Source organism: Macrobrachium nipponense, chromosome 40 (genome assembly GCF_015104395.2).
Source record: "Macrobrachium nipponense isolate FS-2020 chromosome 40, ASM1510439v2, whole genome shotgun sequence".
In the NCBI taxonomy this organism is placed as follows: domain Eukaryota; kingdom Metazoa; phylum Arthropoda; class Malacostraca; order Decapoda; family Palaemonidae; genus Macrobrachium; species Macrobrachium nipponense.
Genome location: NC_061101.1, coordinates 49,439,166 through 49,457,415, shown reverse-complemented (window position 1 = coordinate 49,457,415; position 18,250 = coordinate 49,439,166). Strand labels below are relative to the sequence as shown.

The 18,250-nt window shown below is 36.9% G+C and overlaps 1 pseudogene; it reads right to left on the bottom strand.

Moving 5' to 3' along the window:
• Window positions 1–8,957: 8,957 nt before the first annotated feature.
• Window positions 8,958–18,250, bottom strand: part of LOC135212143 (tubulin alpha-1A chain-like) — a 47,961-nt pseudogene continuing 38,668 nt past the window's right edge.

Below are 18,250 nucleotides of genomic sequence, written 5' to 3'. Positions count from 1 at the left end.
GGTGGAAAGGGCGTGACATGTAAAAATAATGATAAACAAGAGATATTAGTGTCTAATCCATAGTTTTTAAGGTTGGGGAGATGAATAGTGACACTCCTGAAACCCTTTAGGTCCAAGTTTAGCCCAAATAGGGAGGGGGGAGGGTTAGGAAGAGAAGCAACTATCTTAACAGGAATAGAAGAGAGAGAGTTTATTAGTTGTAATCAGAGATTTCCCAGTCAGTGCCAGGTTGGTCAGCTATATAATATATATATATATATATATATATATATATATATATATATATATATATGGCGTGATGTTAGTGATAGCTGAATATACGTGATTAGCGAATGTTAACGAGCAGAATTTATGCTGACCTTTTTTTTTTTTATCCATTAAGTGGAAAATCACAGTTGCTATTTTCGGTATCGATTCAAAGGACTTTACGAATGAACGTGGATCTTAGTATCTTTCGCTGCGGTTTCTAATTATACCTTCTAAATTGCTTTGCTAAATAAACTAAATCGATGCATGTCGAGCGTTGTATGTTAGTATTCTTTAGGAACAACTCGAAAATATGTTAATAGAATATATTTACAATGCACATATATGTGTGCACATGCATACATACATACATACATATATATATATATATATATATATATATATATATATAATATATATATATATATATATATATAATATATATAAATATATATATATATAATATAATATATATATATTGTTATGTTTGCGGCCCTTGGTCCCTAGATTCGGGGCATTTAGGTAGCCTCGCTAATGAGGCAGCTGAATCATGAACCAGAAAGTGGGGAAGGGGAGTGTAAGGTCGGCAGTGTGATAGCTAAAATAAGAATATACTAATTTACTTAGCAAAATCTGGAATAAATCACCATCAAAAGGGATCCACGGCATCACTCAAATTAATATCATAAATATATAAGTAAAGGAAGGTGCTGAGCTGGCCGGTAATAAAGTCACAGAAAAAAGGTCAGAGTAAAAAAAAAAGTTACAGTTTTGGCTAGGAAGAAAGTCGCAGGAAAGAAAGTCACGTTAATTTATGGTAGCTGGTAATAAAGTCATAGGAGAGATATTCACTATTTTTTGGCGGACATTATCTTTATGAAATTTACAGTCTTTTGTTTATATTTATACGGAAATCCCCAATGGGCTTGTACTAAACACACCACAAAGGGGGTTACATACCGAACTGAAAAAGAAATCCCCAACGGGCCTGTACTAAACATGCTGCAAAGGCAGATACATAACGGGTTAAAACCCGTAGGGGTCACTGTCTAAAAAAAATTATTGTGACTTTTTTTTCCTGTGACTTTGTTTCTGTGACTTTTTTCCCAGATTCAGTACAGTACCGGTACAAGGGAATCTGTCCCCAGGTGAACAAGTCATTGTTGACGGCAACGGGTTCGTCGGTGTGGAATTCATGGACACTGCAATCAGGAAACTTGCACTATTCAGTTAACACTGGACATCGATTCCTGAAAGGCAGGGAGATGTCTGATGATTGTAGATTTGCCTCAATATGCTACCTATCGTAGAAACATACATGAAGAACAAGATTTGAAGAGGTAATTAATTCACCTCAATTACTGCCAAAGGGGAATAATTGCTACATTAATTCACTTAATTCCAGAAAGTATTTACAATGATTTTAACAGTGCACCTGTAGTTGAGCAAGGGAAGGAGTAATGGAAGGTGACAGGTCGAGAGAAAACGATAATAAAGATTAAGGATGCAATTTGGGTAGTATGCCTTTAGTAAAAGCATGAGTGGGCTCTTCCATCCTTCAGCAGATTTGGGCAGGCTAAATCAGTGGGGTCTTGGTGAGATGGTCACACAACCCTGTTGAAGCTTTGGTTAAGGACCTGGGTAGGAGGTCTAGTTTGGACCGTCTCTCTCGCTCTCTCTCTTGCTGACTTGTTTTGGACAATCCTCAACATCTCTTTCTTGCCAACCAGATGCCCGCCGGCGATTTTCTCCGTCGTACGATCTGGAATACAGATGGGAACCCGCCTATAGAAAGAGAATACAGGAATCTGGAGGAAAGAAAATATGAACGGAGGCACAGTAAAAGGAATGAAAGATGTTGCAAGGGCCTAAGGAAGTCACGCTGCAAACAACATTAGTAAGTATTGCCTACAGAGCACTGCGCGAGGTGCTCCTACGGGGTGCAGAGAGTGGGCCAAACTCCATTGGTTACTTGGTCACCACCTGACGTATTACATCTACTAATTTCTCTTCTTCATGAAATCCAGCTGCCTAAAAGCAAATCTGGAAGGAGGGAATGTTGCCAATGATCGTTTGCCATCGTGCACATCAATACCAATCTTTATTGCATCTGTATGTTCCAGTTTATGATGACTGAGAGCAACATTGACACCCAGTTAACCCAGTCAACTAACTGGTCCACTGAAAGTGGTCGAAAGCACTTGCTTTGCCATGTTAAAGATGAACAAGGAGTCTGTCATTACTCATTTGTATGCTAAACAGGGTCGGACAACGGCATTGCAAGAAGTGGAATTAAGGAAATGCTATTCAGACGACCTCATATTTGGTCTTTGTGCCTCAGAGGGAGACCAAGTTTTTTCGGAAAAGTGTAAGTTTTTTTTTTTTTTTTTTTTTTTTGTTTTTTTTTTTTTTTTTTTTTTTTTATAAAGTGAAGAAATGTCACGTTTCTTGACTGTCATAGGTGGTTGTACATGGTACGTATAATAGATGAAATTGATTTACACACACACACACATACATACATACATACATACATACATACTATATATATATATATATATATATATATATATATATATATATATAATATATAATATGTATGTATGTAGCTGTGCATATACACACGCTTATATATATATATAATATATATATATATATATATATATATAATACATATATATATATATATATATATATATACATATATATATATATATATATATAATATATATATATATATATATCTAGCTTCTAGTAAATGCAACTTAAACACGGGCAGAGGCTATGCGCTCAAATATGCACACTCGCTTTTTTTTTTTCTTTCGGGGCCATGTGACCTATCCCTCCTCAATACCCATGGAATAAATCCAATTGGCGAACAAGAAGAGGTCCCGGAAAGCGCCAATTCTGGCTTCCCGTTCTCCCCCTCCCCCCCGTTACCCCAACTCTTGACCTCGATACCCGTCTGCGCCATTTTCCAAGTCGGCCAGATGCCGCCCCGGTGTCTTCTTATCCTTGAGTGGGGCTCATTTGTTTTCATTCAGAGGTCCCGCCCGTGACACGTTTGGTCTAGCAATGATGCGCCTTCCACTTGCGTCACGGCTTCCCTCCCTCCCCTCCCCCCAACCACCCCCAGACTTTTTAAATGGCTTTCTAGGAGTGTGTGTGTGTGTGTGTGTTTAGTCTAAGGTGTGTCTGTGGGAGTGTGTGTGTAAGTGGTTTAGCGTCACTGCCACTGGACCTTAGAACAGCCTCCCTACTGAGGATGTCTGCAATCGTAATTTCAATAGTCCAAGTAAAGACGCGACACATTAACTGCCTTAATACAGTTCTCCTTCCATTTGAATAATTTACCTACATTTTTATCTATTTATTAATTTATTAACTTATCTTTTTGTATTTTAATAAGTGGTATCTCTTCTTTCTGCATTTCCCTGTACCTCCTCTTGCTTCTTCCTAATGAACAACTTTTTTAGTACTTTTTGGAAGCTTGAATTTCAAGTCAGTGGCCCCTTTGGTGGGCGTGTTTCATAAATTGGGTTCTTCATCTTCTGAATGCCTATAGACATGGCATTCATCTTGAGTCGAATTGAAGGCAAACTTATTTAGGTGTGACACTATACTTTCATGATAGAGTCGGACGTAGTATGTATATGTATGTTTGTATGTATATATATGTATATGCATATATATTTAATGATGTAGTTATTAACCTTTCATTGCCTAATGCGCTAGAATTGTCAAGATTGTCAGAATACTAATATGAAGTGCAATACAGCTGACACTCAATATATTATGTAATCGTATGCATACAGTACGCATACTTTACAGGCGATATGTTGCCCTTATGAAATACGCTATCAATAATGTATGATGTTGTAGATTGCTGTTATTAATGATCACGTGTCATATGGAAATGAGTCAGGACACTAATGGAATACTGTTATGTATACAAGTGATGCAACGCGTGTTACACATCATAGAAATCATGCATTGTTTCAAATGCTTTCGGAAGCATATTTATCTTCACTGATTTAACCGTTAAGTTGTATCAATGGTGCTATTTTCTATTGCTTTTGGAGATGTTGTGCTAATTGTTAATTACGTTCCATATTTAGTACTATCTGTTTTGCTATCGGAGACATTGTGCTAGTTACGCATTCAATTATATGCTTAGAATTTTTTTGACTTTTGTGTTACTTTTGTAGATACTGTACAATGTTGAAGCTGATTGAAATGTAGGAAATCTACACATGTTTCTATTCGGCTGTATTTACAGTTTCCCTTCTGTCTTATTCACTGGCAGTACTGCTATCACCCAAAAAGTATGGAACAGTTTTCAACAGCCTAATAATTTAGTGCTTGTCAATTTTGACTATATAATATATATATATACTATATATATATATATATATATATATAATATATATATATATGTGTGTGTGGTGGTGTGTGTGTATTATGCTTATACTGTTGTTTGAAGCTACAAATGTCCCTTTAATATCCAATTTCGCTCTACCTCGCAACTAATATATTTTCATATATGTTAACCGAAGGGGAATTTTTTAATTCAACTAATTTCGTCCTCTCGTGGATTCGAACCAGCGCACAGAGGAGAAATCAGGACTTCAGTGAGGCCTAAACCGACCAGGCGTCACTGAAGTCCTGATTTCTCCTCTGTGCGCTGGTTCGAATCCACGAGAGGACGAAAGTAGTTTGAACTAAAAAAAATTCCCCTTCGGTTAACATATATGAAAATGCATTAATTTCGAGGTAGAGCGAATCGGATATTAAAGTACATTTGTAGCTTAATGCATGTATTTGAATCAGTGATGTGATTATTTTTTTTATTGTTACTGTGTCATACTGAAGTTTTGGACGAGAATGAAATGTCCGGTTTTTAGCACAACAAGGTACTGTTCTCCCCTGACTGTCATTTATTTTCCAGGCATATCTTCCATGGCACTGAAACGTGCAGTACAGAACTCCTGCATTGGTGAGTACACGACTAACCTTCAGTACAGTGATTAGTCATTATTAGTAATATTTATATTGGTTATTACAAATGGATAGGGTACTCATAACGACTGTTTGCATAACTATAATGCTTTATACCCATTCACTATTTGTACATTGTGTTAGTGTATGTAGTGGATTTTTGTCGTGGAATTTTTTTTTTCTTCAAATTGTTTGTTTATTTTTACCGATTCTTCACTAAACTTTCGCCTACACTATGATTCTCCTTATGCATTTTTAAAACAAAAGTTTTTGTTTTCAAGTGTGCGAGCATTTTTTAAATGGGGTTCTCGTAAAATAAATACCTTTCTCTTATGAAATGCCATCACTTGCATGAAAAAAATATATTTCTATTTATTCTAAATTTAATTTTGATGCTGTGATCACGATGAATCCTTATTGTCGTCTATGTAGTTGATTAACGCAACGTAAAGAAGAACTTCGACTTGACAACCTACTTTGTCGTTTGTATCAATCAATTTCCTATGTTTGGCGTCGTCTCAAATTCGGCGATTGGACCCCCCAACGATGCACCGAAATCCCAATGAATAAGAAATCAGGCCTCTTTGTCCTCCGCAGCTCACAGTTTACCAGCTCTCAAGTTCCGTTAACTCTGACGATGGTCACCGGAACTGATTTCCAATTCGTCAATGGAAGAAGTTCGCTTCGCTTTCAGCGCAAGATCTCTTCTGCTTCCTTGAAAACGAAGTTTGGAATCGTTATCGGAAAGGAAGTACATCGCGAGGGCGAATTAACCAATCACCTGATGACTCGGCAGACTTTACCTGGCCATAGTATTAAATCTCTTCAAGTTGTTCTCGATGAAAGACATGAGGGGGATTTTAGTTTTCTGTAAAAGAAAACTATTGAGATGGATTTGTCTGACCATCCGCCCTCAGATCTTAACATGTACTGAGGCTAGAGGGCTGCAAATTGGTATGTTGATCGTCCACCCTCCAGTCATCAAACATACCAAATTGAAGCCCTCTAGCCGCAGTAGCGTTTATTTTATTTAAGGTTAATTTTAGCCATGATTGTGCGTCTGGCACCGCTATAGGTTCCAACAACACAGGCTACGACTAGGCCGTGGCTGAAATTTCACGGGCCGAGTATGAGAGTATCATACAGCATATTTGCTCTTTTTTTTTTTTGTCTCTCTATGAATAATAATGAAGAAGCTAACATGCCCGGATATCCGGCAGATTAAAACAACACCTGGCTAAAAACCATCCCCTTTAAAATCTACAATAATGGTCCGACTTTGGTTCAATTTGGTCCAGTAGTTTCGCCGTCTTTAGCGAACATACATACATACATAGTCTGACCGTCAGCTTTAAATATAAGATATAGAAAACGGCCAGATCTGTGAAGAATATCTCCAATAAAACTGCCAGTCTTGTATTCAATAGAAGATCGCACTATCTTGTACAAAAAGAACTAAAGCAATTTTTCATTTTCAAAAATGCTCTTATTACCCAAAAGATATTGAGAACAAGATATGTTCACAATACCTTCGTCAAGATTACGACGTAGGTATATATCAATGTGATAATTTTAAAGTCGTCCAACCAACTGGCATATGTTTTACAGATCATCCACGAATATATTTCTCCGGTGAAAAAAGTTTCTCTCTTATTTAGCATTTTTGAAGAAAGGTTTTTGGTATTAGCTAAAGCAATTTATAATGAAATCACGAACTTAGTAGCTCATTCTGAATAGCAATTCAATACTAATCAGACATGGACGCTGCTGGAATGTTTTATCTTACTAAAATACATCTAAAGAAACAAGCAGTTAACGGTGGCGTTTTTAGACATTGATATATATTATTATTTGTTGTCTGTAGACGAATAATTAAACCGTATAAATTTATCGCGAGACCCCCTTTAAAGATTCAATTTCGTTTTCTTTAGTACATTTATTTATTTAAGAAAACGGAGAATGCTGGAATGTATCCCAGGGAAGACTTGCTTAAAGTCTTACATTTACCAGATTTACAGATTTCTTGCATGTTAAGTATATCTTAGTTTAAACCAGACCACTGAGCTGATTAACACCTCTCCTAGGGCTGGCCCGAAGGGTAAGATTTTTCTTTGCGTTGCTAGGAACCAATTGGTTACTTAGCAATGCTCCGAACCACATTATGTCGAGAAATTAATTTCTAAACCAGAAATAAAATTCTCTGGTTCCGCATATGGAATCGCACAGGTGAAACAGATCAGTTAAAAGTATTCAAAAGTTCAATGGCAAATGTTTGTTTCAAAATCTTTAAATGCCTACTGTACTGGTACCTAAATGTACTATTGATGCGAATTGGAGATTTTGGTGTTGTAATCAAATGGAAAGATGTGTTTCATGTATGTTGTTTGCTTGGTCAGAACATTCTCTCTCTCTCAGTTGACAAGGGGCAGCTGTCGAGAAAGTTCGCATTTTGTGATATATTCGCACAAGGCCCATTTTTCCTTTCCTTTCTCTTGGTAGGCAAGCTGATTTCTAAAAAAAATTGAAGATGTTTTCTATAAAAATTCAAGATGATTTCTAAAATAAAAAAATCAAGAATGATACCAAATTTTGGCAGTTCTCTTCCGAGCTATTTCCTGACGAACTTCCCAGTTCCAGAGGTCCTTTATTCCTCACACCGTAGGACTGTGTTTGTTTGTGTGGTGGAACAGTCTTGCTAGGGACGTCGGGCAATTGGAACTTCGGAAGTTGAAGCGAAAATGCAATGCGTTACTGCTCTAACACAGTTCTCCTTGCATTTTAATCTGTTAAATTACTTTTTTTTTCAATAACTGATCTCTCTCTTCTGTATTTCCCTCTGCCTTTAGTTACTTCTTTCGAATGAACAACACACTCTTTGGAAGCTTGAATTTCAAGTCAGTTTGACCCCTTTTGTGGGCTTGTTCCATATGAATAGGGTTCTTCATCTTCTGAATAATGGAAATGATAATAAAGGGCATTCCAACTCTCTGTTGCCCACGTCCTTCCACTTAAAATCCTGTCAATTTCCGTTTCAGCGCTGAATGACCTCATAGGTCCCAGTGCTTGGCCTTTGGCCTAAATTCTGTATTCAGTCAATCAAAAACAAGATTTTATTTGATGAAGGCTAATGACATTTTTGCTTCTGAAGATAAAACTCTATCGAAATTTTATCACTACAAATTCAGTTTATCATGCTTCAGGTACTGCTCTGGAAAGTAGAACCCGAGCTTTCAGTCGATGGAATAAGTCCATGACTTTAGGAATCGCTGTTCATCAAGGTAACTTTAAAGGAGTAAGTTTATTAAGAGCATTTCCTTCCAAAACTTTCACGTTACAAACATCCAAAATCTGTTATTGTGTGGAACCAAAGTCCACACTTAGTTTGAGTTGGGTACAAAAGAACGCAAAATTGAGTTCCATTAGGCAGGCTCACTCATGACTGTTATGCAATCTTTATTTTCATTTATACTTTATTAACCTTAATCAGAATACTTTCAGAGCATTGTCAGTATCAACCTTAAGCAGAATACTTTCAGAGCACTGTTAGGATTAACTTTAATCAGAATACTTTCAGAGCACTCTCGGTATCAACCTTAACCAGAATACTTTCAGAGCACTGTCAAACATGAGTGGAATCGATACCTAACCTTCGAATTGTGAAGGATTGTAGTTATGCCGCACTGAACTTCAGGATGAATCAAATCTTATCAGAATAAGCTCAATAATTTAATAAATCCAGTAAAAAATACCAAATATTTCCATACGTGAGCAAAGTGATAAAACCAAGTTGATAAAATTCAACTCCAAAAATGCATAAAGTCTTGAATATTACTTAAACAAGTGTCTAGTATTCATCGCCTTCAATTTCCCCGTCACCATCTGCAGAGTCTACCCCGACCTCCTCGTAGTCCTTCTCCAGAGCTGCCAAGTCTTCACGGGCCTCAGAGAATTCTCCCTCCTCCATACCCTCACCCACATACCTGGAAAAAGGTTTAGTACATTGAAAAGGTGTAGAACAAATGTGTATACAAGAATTACTATGATTATTATTTTATTATTACTACTATTCAAAAGATGAACCCTATTCTTATGGAACAAGCCCACAGAGGCCATTGACAAGATTATTATTATTATTATTATCATTATTATTATTATTATTATTATTATTATTATTATTATTATTATTATTATTATTATTATTATTATTATTATTATTCAAAGACGATTATTCAGAAGACGAGCACTATTCATGTGGAACAAGTCCACAGGGGCGGTTGACATAATTATCATTATTATTGTTGTTGTTATTATAATTCAGAAGATGAAACCTATTCACATGGAACAAGCCCACCACAGGGGCCATTGACTTGAAATTCAAGCTCGCAAAGAATAAGGTGTTCATTAGGAAGTAAGAAAAGGTGATGGGAAATTCAGAAAGAAGAGAGATATCACTTATTAAACAAAATAAACTAATAAATTTATAAGCAGATAAAAATGTATTAAAATGTAAAGAGAATAGCATAACTCATACAAATTGACATACAGTAAATTGTAATCAGTTTCAAGGTACCAAGACATAAGCAGTTGTTACTAAATATACGTAAATAACAAGAACCATTATATTGTCAGTATTTTGTGAACTTAGTGTGGCTCGAAAATGTTGTTTTTCAAGATTGAAGGATGTCTTTAGAACGGAGTTTGTATTTGTAACTGCTTGCATGTAGAGAGTAATTCATCCGTACAAGAAACATTATCTTGTGTTGATGGGATAACAGAGTCCCGTAAAGCAATTATGAGATGTACGAGTTGTACTTACCAGTGCACAAAAGCTCTCTTGGCATACATGAGGTCGAACTTGTGGTCCAGACGTGCCCAGGCTTCAGCAATAGCAGTTGTGTTGGACAACATACAAACTGCGCGCGATACCTTAGCCAAATCTCCACCAGGAACAATGGTAGGTGGCTGATAATTAATTCCAACCTGTGATGTAAAAATTGCAGTTATACATTAACCAGAGCACAGTTTTGTAAAGTCCTCGTAAGAATCTCATTCTTACATGGTATTTCAGGCTATGAGTGTAGGGTTAACCTTGCTATTAGACGCTGGTTGTTTTTTAACCGGCTTTTACTATTTATAAAACAAGCTTAGCACATATGCATACATAATTGATGCTACCTTGAATCCTGATGGGCACTAGTCCACAAAACATATGCCTACAAAATTGAATATGCTTTGAAACTTGTTGGGTACCTGTGAACAAAACGGATCTTCCCAAGATAATGACCACCAACGGTTTTCGGGGGTCGTTGTCCAGGACCTAATATTTCTTGGGGGGCATTATCTTTATGATATTGACAGTCTTTTGTTTTAGGTTTTTACGGTAATCGTCAAACTGGCTTTTACTAAACACACCGCAGAGGTGGATACATAGACCGGCTTAAAACCCTTTTGGGTCACTTCTAGGAAAGATCCCACAGAACTTATGCCTACAAAATTGATATTACCTTGAAGCCTGTTGGGCACCAGTCTACGAACTGAATTGTGCGCTTAGTTTTGATCGTAGCAATGGCAGCATTCACGTCCTTGGGCACAACATCACCGCGGTACAGGAGGCAGCAAGCCATGTACTTGCCATGTCGAGGATCGCACTTCACCATCTGAGGAAGGAGAGTTCAAGCTGTGAGGAGCTCGAAGTTCATAGATCGGCATTTTCCAGTGACGTCAAAGTGAAATCATGAGACAGGCAACTGGAAGAAGCCCTTTTTAAAGCTATACGTGGTGGGAATGAGAAAGGGTAAGAAGAAGCAATATGTCTTACTACTTTCTTTCTACTTCGAAAGAATCATTCTTCTTCGAAAGAATCTTTTTTCTTCGAACGAATAAATTTTCTTCGAAAGGATAATTTTTCTTCGAAAGAATAATTTTTCTTCGTGCAACATCATAGACTTTAGTAATCCTTATCAACGTGAAGTGAATGTCACATAGTTCTCAAGACACGTCGCCGTTTTCTCAACTACCAAAGAAGCGACAAAACCCTCTCGTTAGAAGCACAGAGGATGTAAATACAATACGCAGTATTGCTGATCTGAGCAACTGACTGTTGTGCCTGCAGCTCTCAAGTTCTTTACTGGAATGTGAGCCTATTGAAGAAAATGAAACGGATGCAAAATATTTCTGAATCTTCGAAGAGATCTTATGTAGATTTCAATACCGAATTTGAAATTCATAGTCGAAGCTTCAGAGCTTAGGATATTTCAAAGCTAGTTGTGGTTTGACTCAAGTCTACCAGCTCCTATGCACCTTAAGAAAACAAAACCATAGCAGCAATGTTATTGCTCCCTGAATCAGAAAGCCTACTTGGTCACCATATCATCGGCTGATGCAGTGATCTGAGTATCTTTCCTAACCAGGCAGTGATAAATGACTGGCCATTTCTGTTATAGGTAGTCAGTGTCTTGAAAAATGGAATATATTTAAAAAATTTCCTCGACCTTTGCATTAATGAGTTACTGTACGTGACGCAATTTTCAAACCTTGCAATTTAATAATTTTTTAACTGAACACGTACCTGGTTAGCTGGCTCAAAACAAGCATTAGTGATCTCCGACACAGAAAGTTGTTCGTGGTAAGCCTTCTCAGCCGATATGACGGGGGCGTATGTCACCAGAGGGAAGTGAATGCGTGGGTATGGTACCAAGTTGGTTTGGAACTCAGTCAGGTCGACATTCAAGGCACCATCGAACCTAGAATTTCAAAAGGTTGAAGTTAAGCAGCAGTGACATTCACCTAGAATATTATCATTATAAAGATTATTATTCAGAGGAGCCTTACTCATAAGGAACAACCCCACCACAGAGGCCACTGACTTGAAATTCAAGTCTACAAAGAGAAGGTAAAGGGAAAAAAATAAAAGATCTCCCTTATTAACAAGAAAAAATAATAAACTAATGGAATGATTCTCCAGAATATGAATATCAGAATCATGTCACCTGTAAAAGAAAATGTTGCTGATGATTAAAGAACTCGCCTGAGAGAAGCGGTGATAGAAGATACAAGTCAATCTGACCAATCAGTCTGTTGAGATTAGTGTAGGAGGGCCTTTCAATGTCCAGGTTTCTTCGGCAGATCGTAGATGGCTTCGTTGTCAACCATGAATGCACAGTCAGAATGTTCTAGAGTTGTGTGGGTCGTCAGAATGGAGTTGTAAGGTTCTACGACAGCGGTAGCAACCTGAAAGAAACATTTGAGTTATATTAGCAATTCCACATTGAAATAATTTTGTCGTGACATCTAATGTCTAACAAGTTCTAGGAGAGCAATGTACGCGTAATACTTTCTCTTGTAACTTTCTAGACAATAATATTTTAATGCTAGTGTTACGGTTCACTAGGCTAGAATGAAACGAAATTGTAACGAGCTGACCCGTTGTATTGGATGGCAGTAATAGTTACCACTACCTTAACATAATAAAGGAATACTATGCAAAGAACACGACAATTTACTTGTACGTAGTTAGAATCCTCACGGAAATAAGCATTAGATATATATTATATATATATATATATATATATATATATATCTATGTATATATATATATAATATATATATATTATATATATCACTGGCCAAATGATTGACCATATAGTAAAATACATCCCCAGAGTAAACATTTTAATATTTTCTCAAGAATCCTAAAGTTTACAAAGAACAGTAAGCAACCAGTTTAATACACGATGTATGAATAGGTTAACTATTCAATAACATGTTCCATGTTACCACTCCAGTACTCACATTTACATTAGCAAAAAAATGCATAACGCTACATCCATGATGGGTCATAACGAATCGTTTCTCGCTCACCTGGGGCGCTGGATAAATGGAGAATTCGAGCTTGCTCTTCTTGCCATAGTCCACAGAGAGACGCTCCATCAACAGAGACGTGAATCCTGAGCCTGTTCCTCTCCAAAGGAATGGAAGATTAAAAAGCCCTGGAAGAAAGTTTATTATTATTATTATCATTCAGAAGATGAACCCTATTCATTTGGAAGAAGCCCACTTGAAATTCAAGAAGCTTCCAAAGAATATTATGGTGTTCCTAACCAAAAAATCTTCAGTTTTCTTCTGAAGATTGAAAAAGAAACCCACAAAATCACTTTGTAACTTGTTTACTTCTAAGTATTTACATTTAGTTATACTACACACTAAAACTAAATGTAAATACTTAGAAGTAAACAAGTTAACAAAGTGATTTTGTGGGTTTCTTTTTCATTATGGTGTTCCTTAGGATAGAAGTAAGAGGAGCAAAAAAGAGAAATACAGAAAGAAGAGATCTCACTTATTAAGAAAGAAAATATAAATGAAAAAATTAATAAACCGATAAAAATGTATTGCACTGCTTTGTATTCCATAGTAACTGACCTGCCTATTCAAATTTACGGCCTAAACGCAATGCGATATCCTGGTCACGTATCCAAATCGAAGTTCAACCTTTAGACATGATGTTTGCGTCAAAAAAGGCATTACATACATCATACATACAGAATCAATCAAGTTTACAAATCCTAGTTTAGGTAGCAAATCCTTCAAATGTCTAGATCATATTGTTGTTCTTTAGTTCCTGTGCTAAATACTCTATCCCTGGTTCAGATTGGTGTCCCTCGAAGGGGAGAAATGTCAATCAAAAGGATAAGCTGACACCAATGCCACGGCTCCATACCCAAACCTTTGAACTTCCAAAGGGACACGTCTTTTCATGTGCAACAAAGCCTTTGCAAAACTATAAGCGATTGAAACTTACTATGTGTTTCTTATACGTTGCAGAATGTCACAAGGCAGTAATCCATGGGTGCAGCTTAACCAGCAGTTACGGTCAAAAAAAAAAGAAGTTCATATGGGCAGACTCTATTGTATAGGTTTTTGTAGTAACTACAGCCCTTTCTTAAGACTAATCAAAATAAAATCTTGAAACGTGAAAGCCAAATCCATGTAGTTCACACCATTGACCTAGCTTGCCAAAGTCCTTTACCGCACAAAAGATGTTCAGCAATCTTCAGAAATGATTGTCAGTTGCCATTTACACAACCATGAATACACAAAGTTGACATTTGGCAGAGAATTCAGGTGAGTTCATTACCCTTGTTGCGTAAAATGTACTGCAACGACAAACATCCTCTGCAATATTCTCTACCTGTTTTAGCTCGCAACACTAGGCAGCTGCTGCTGCTGCTGCAGTGTAACGTTTTCAAGTATTGGGTTTAATACTATAGCTGATTCACTTAAGGTAGATTCTTGTATGATCCCTATGCTTACGAGATGGTTGTTTGGCGGCCGCTCATTGGCTGGTACCGGTAGGTAGGCAGCTCTCAGCCAATCAGCGGCCGCCAAACAAACGTCTCATAGGCATAGGGCACACCCAAGGATCTACCTTAAATAGTAAGTTTGCTAGGAGTTTTATCTATCTAGGCTGCAACTATAATGTGGAGCAGTTTGCCTAGCGCAGTTGTGGAATCTTCTGATCTAATATTAAAGCGAGGAGCAAATTCATTCCTGCCTCATATTTGTCTATTTATTTATTTATCTATTTATTTATTACATTTTCCTGTGACTTGTTTCTCGTTGCAGGCTGGTATCCCTCCGGCCCCCTCTTGAGTCTAAAGTCTTTTCACTCTGCCAGAAGCGTTTTCAGCTGAAGATTCAAAGAAAGTGGAAATGTTATATATTATTACACTCTTTAAAGAAAGACAGTGGAAGTGTTATAAATGCTTTACATTCTTAAAAGTTTAAACTCAGCACAGCTGAGTCAGACTTTACCTGGAGTCCAGTGCACATGTCTGATATCTTCCTAATCCTGTCCAGAACCAGGTCCACTATTTCCTTCCCAATGGTGTAGTGTCCTCTTGCGTAATTGTTGGCTGCATCCTCTTTGCCTGTGATGAGCTGCTCTGGGTGAAACAGCTGTCTGTAGGTCCCAGTTCTCACTTCATCTGAAAAAGAATGATTCTTCTTTTAGGAAAATACAGAAACTCAGCTACTGAAAGCCCAATGTGTCTGTTTATTACGTTATTATATTGTTTGAACTCTTTATCATTGACTGCACTATCTATAAAAGGGTGATGTGCGTTATAAACAAGAGTATATACCATCCTAAGATATGCCTATGCATACGGGAATAACATATTTTGCTAATTAGGACCCCAAACGTTCTAGCGTTGACGCCAAAGCATTACTACCCTGAAAGAACTAAACTTGTAATTTACGAATTTATTTATATTTGTATCCGTTTATTTATTGATGTATATTTGTTTTCTCCTGATAATTGATCTCCTCTTTCTGTATTTTCTGTAACTTCTTTCAAATTCACACTATAGTTTTCTTTGGAATCTTGAATTTCAAGTCAGTGGCCCATTTTGTTCCATATGAATTGGGATTTAGGGATTTATATTCTGAATAATAATAATAATAATAATAATAATAATAATAATAATAATAATAATAATAATAATAATAATAATAATAATGAGTGGCTAAAGAGTGCATGGGAAGAAGGACTAATAAAAGTAGACGAAGACCCAGAAATATACAGAGACAGGAGAATGACAGACAGAACAGAGGACTGGCACAACAAACCAATGCACGGACAATACATGAGACAGACTAAAGAACTAGCCAGCGATGACACATGGCAATGGCTACAGAGGGGAGAGCTAAAGAAGGAAACTGAAGGAATGATAACAGCGGCACAAGATCAGGCCCTAAGAACCAGATATGTTCAAAGAACGATAGACGGAAATAACATCTCTCCCATATGTAGGAAGTGCAATACGAAAAATGAAACCATAAACCACATAGCAAGCGAATATCCGGCACTTGCACAGAACCAGTTCCAAAAGAGGCATGATTCATTGGCAAAAGCCCTCCATTGGAGCCTGTGCAAGAAACACCAGCTACCTTGCAGTAATAAGTGGTACGAGCACCAACCTGAAGGAGTGATAGAAAACGATCAGGCAAAGATCCTCTGGGACAATGGTATCAGAACAGATAGGGTGATACGTGCAAATAGACCAGACGTGACGTTGATTGACAAAATCAAGAATAAAGTATACTCATTGATGTCGCAATACCATGGGACACCAGAGTTGAAGAGAAAGAGAGGGAAAAAAATGGATAAGTATCAAGACCTGAAAATAGAAATAAGAAGGATATGGGATATGCCAGTGGAAATTGTACCCATAATCATAGGAACACTGGGCACGATCCCAAGATCCCTGAAAAGGAATCTGGAATAACTAGAGGCTGGAGTAGCTCCTGGACTCATGCAGAAGAGAGTGATCCTAGAAACGGCGCACATAGTAAGAAAAGTGGTGGACTCCTAAGGAGGCAGGATGCAACCCGGAACCCCACACAACATAAATACCATCCAGTAGAATTAGAGGACTGTGATAGAGCAAAAAAAAAAAAAAAAAAAAAAATAAATAAATAAATAAAAAAAATAAAAAAAATAATAATAATAATTTGAAGTCCGTAGCTCCTGTAGGATTGTTCCATATGAATAGGGATTTATATTCTGAATGATAATAATAATAATAATAATAATAATAATAATAATAATAATAATAATAATAATAATAATAATAAGAAAAAGAAGGATATGGGATATGCCAGTGGAAATCGTACCCATAATCATAGGAGCACTAGGCACGATCCCAAGATCCCTGAAAAGGAATCTAGAAAAACTAGGCGCTGAAGTAGCTCCAGGACTCATGCAGAAGAGTGTGATCCTAGAAACGGCGCACATAGTAAGAAAAGTGATGGAATCCTAAGGAGGCAGGATGCAACCCGGAACCCCACACAACATAAATACCACCCAGTCGAATTGGAGGACTGTGATAGAGCAAAAAAAAAAAAAAAAAAAAAAAAAAAAAAAAAAAAAAAAAAAAAAAAATAAATAATAATAATATTTGAAGTCCGTAGCTCCTGTAGGATTGTTCCATATGAATAGGGATTTATATTCTGAATAATAATAATAATAATAATAATAATAATAATAATAACTGCAATATACTGAGGCAGTCTAATCAGTTTACAATAATTGAGAGCACTGAATAATAGTAATAATAATAATAATAATAATAATAATAATAATAATAATAATAATAATAATTATAATTATAATAATGATAATAACTACTATATACTGAAGGACTGTGTACTAGGTCTATATAGACTTATACTATTACTAACCGACTACTGAAGGTTCAAGGTCAACGAAGACCGCTCTGGGGACGTGCTTTCCTGACGAAGTTTCGCTGAAGAAGGTGTTGAAGGAGTCGTCTCCTCCGCCGATAGTTTTGTCCGAGGGCATCTGGCCGTCGGGCTGGATGCCGTGCTCCAGGCAGTACAGCTCCCAACAGGCGTTGCCCATCTGGACTCCAGCCTGGCCTATGTGGACGCTGATGCATTCACGCTGAAGGAGAGAGAGAGTAAAAGAAGTAAATTGCTTAACAAATTATTTCTTAACCCCTTGTATTTCTAAATACAGACTGTTTTGTTAAAATACGTACGTATAATGTATGTATACGTATAAATTCACACTGATATATATACACAATATAGATGTGTACATTATATATATGTGTGTATGTACGTATGTATGTGTATAAGTATAAATCAACTAAAAACTACCGAGGCATACACATAAACAAAACCAACGTAATAAAAGAAATGTGTCTAACATTACGTGAAATCTTTAATAACTATTCAGAAACTTTCCATAATATAGGATCTTAAGCAGCTTTACTCCCAGCTACGGTAATAAGCCGTATCTTGCTGCTCTCAGTAATAAGTTAACCATATGATTTGAAGATCCCCCCCCCCCCCCCCCCCCGCCCCCCCCCCCCCGCCATACACACACTCACACACATACACACACACAGACACACGTTTATTCCATATCCTAAACAACTTGGACTTACATTTTTACAGGTTTTAGCTACGGTTTATGAATGTT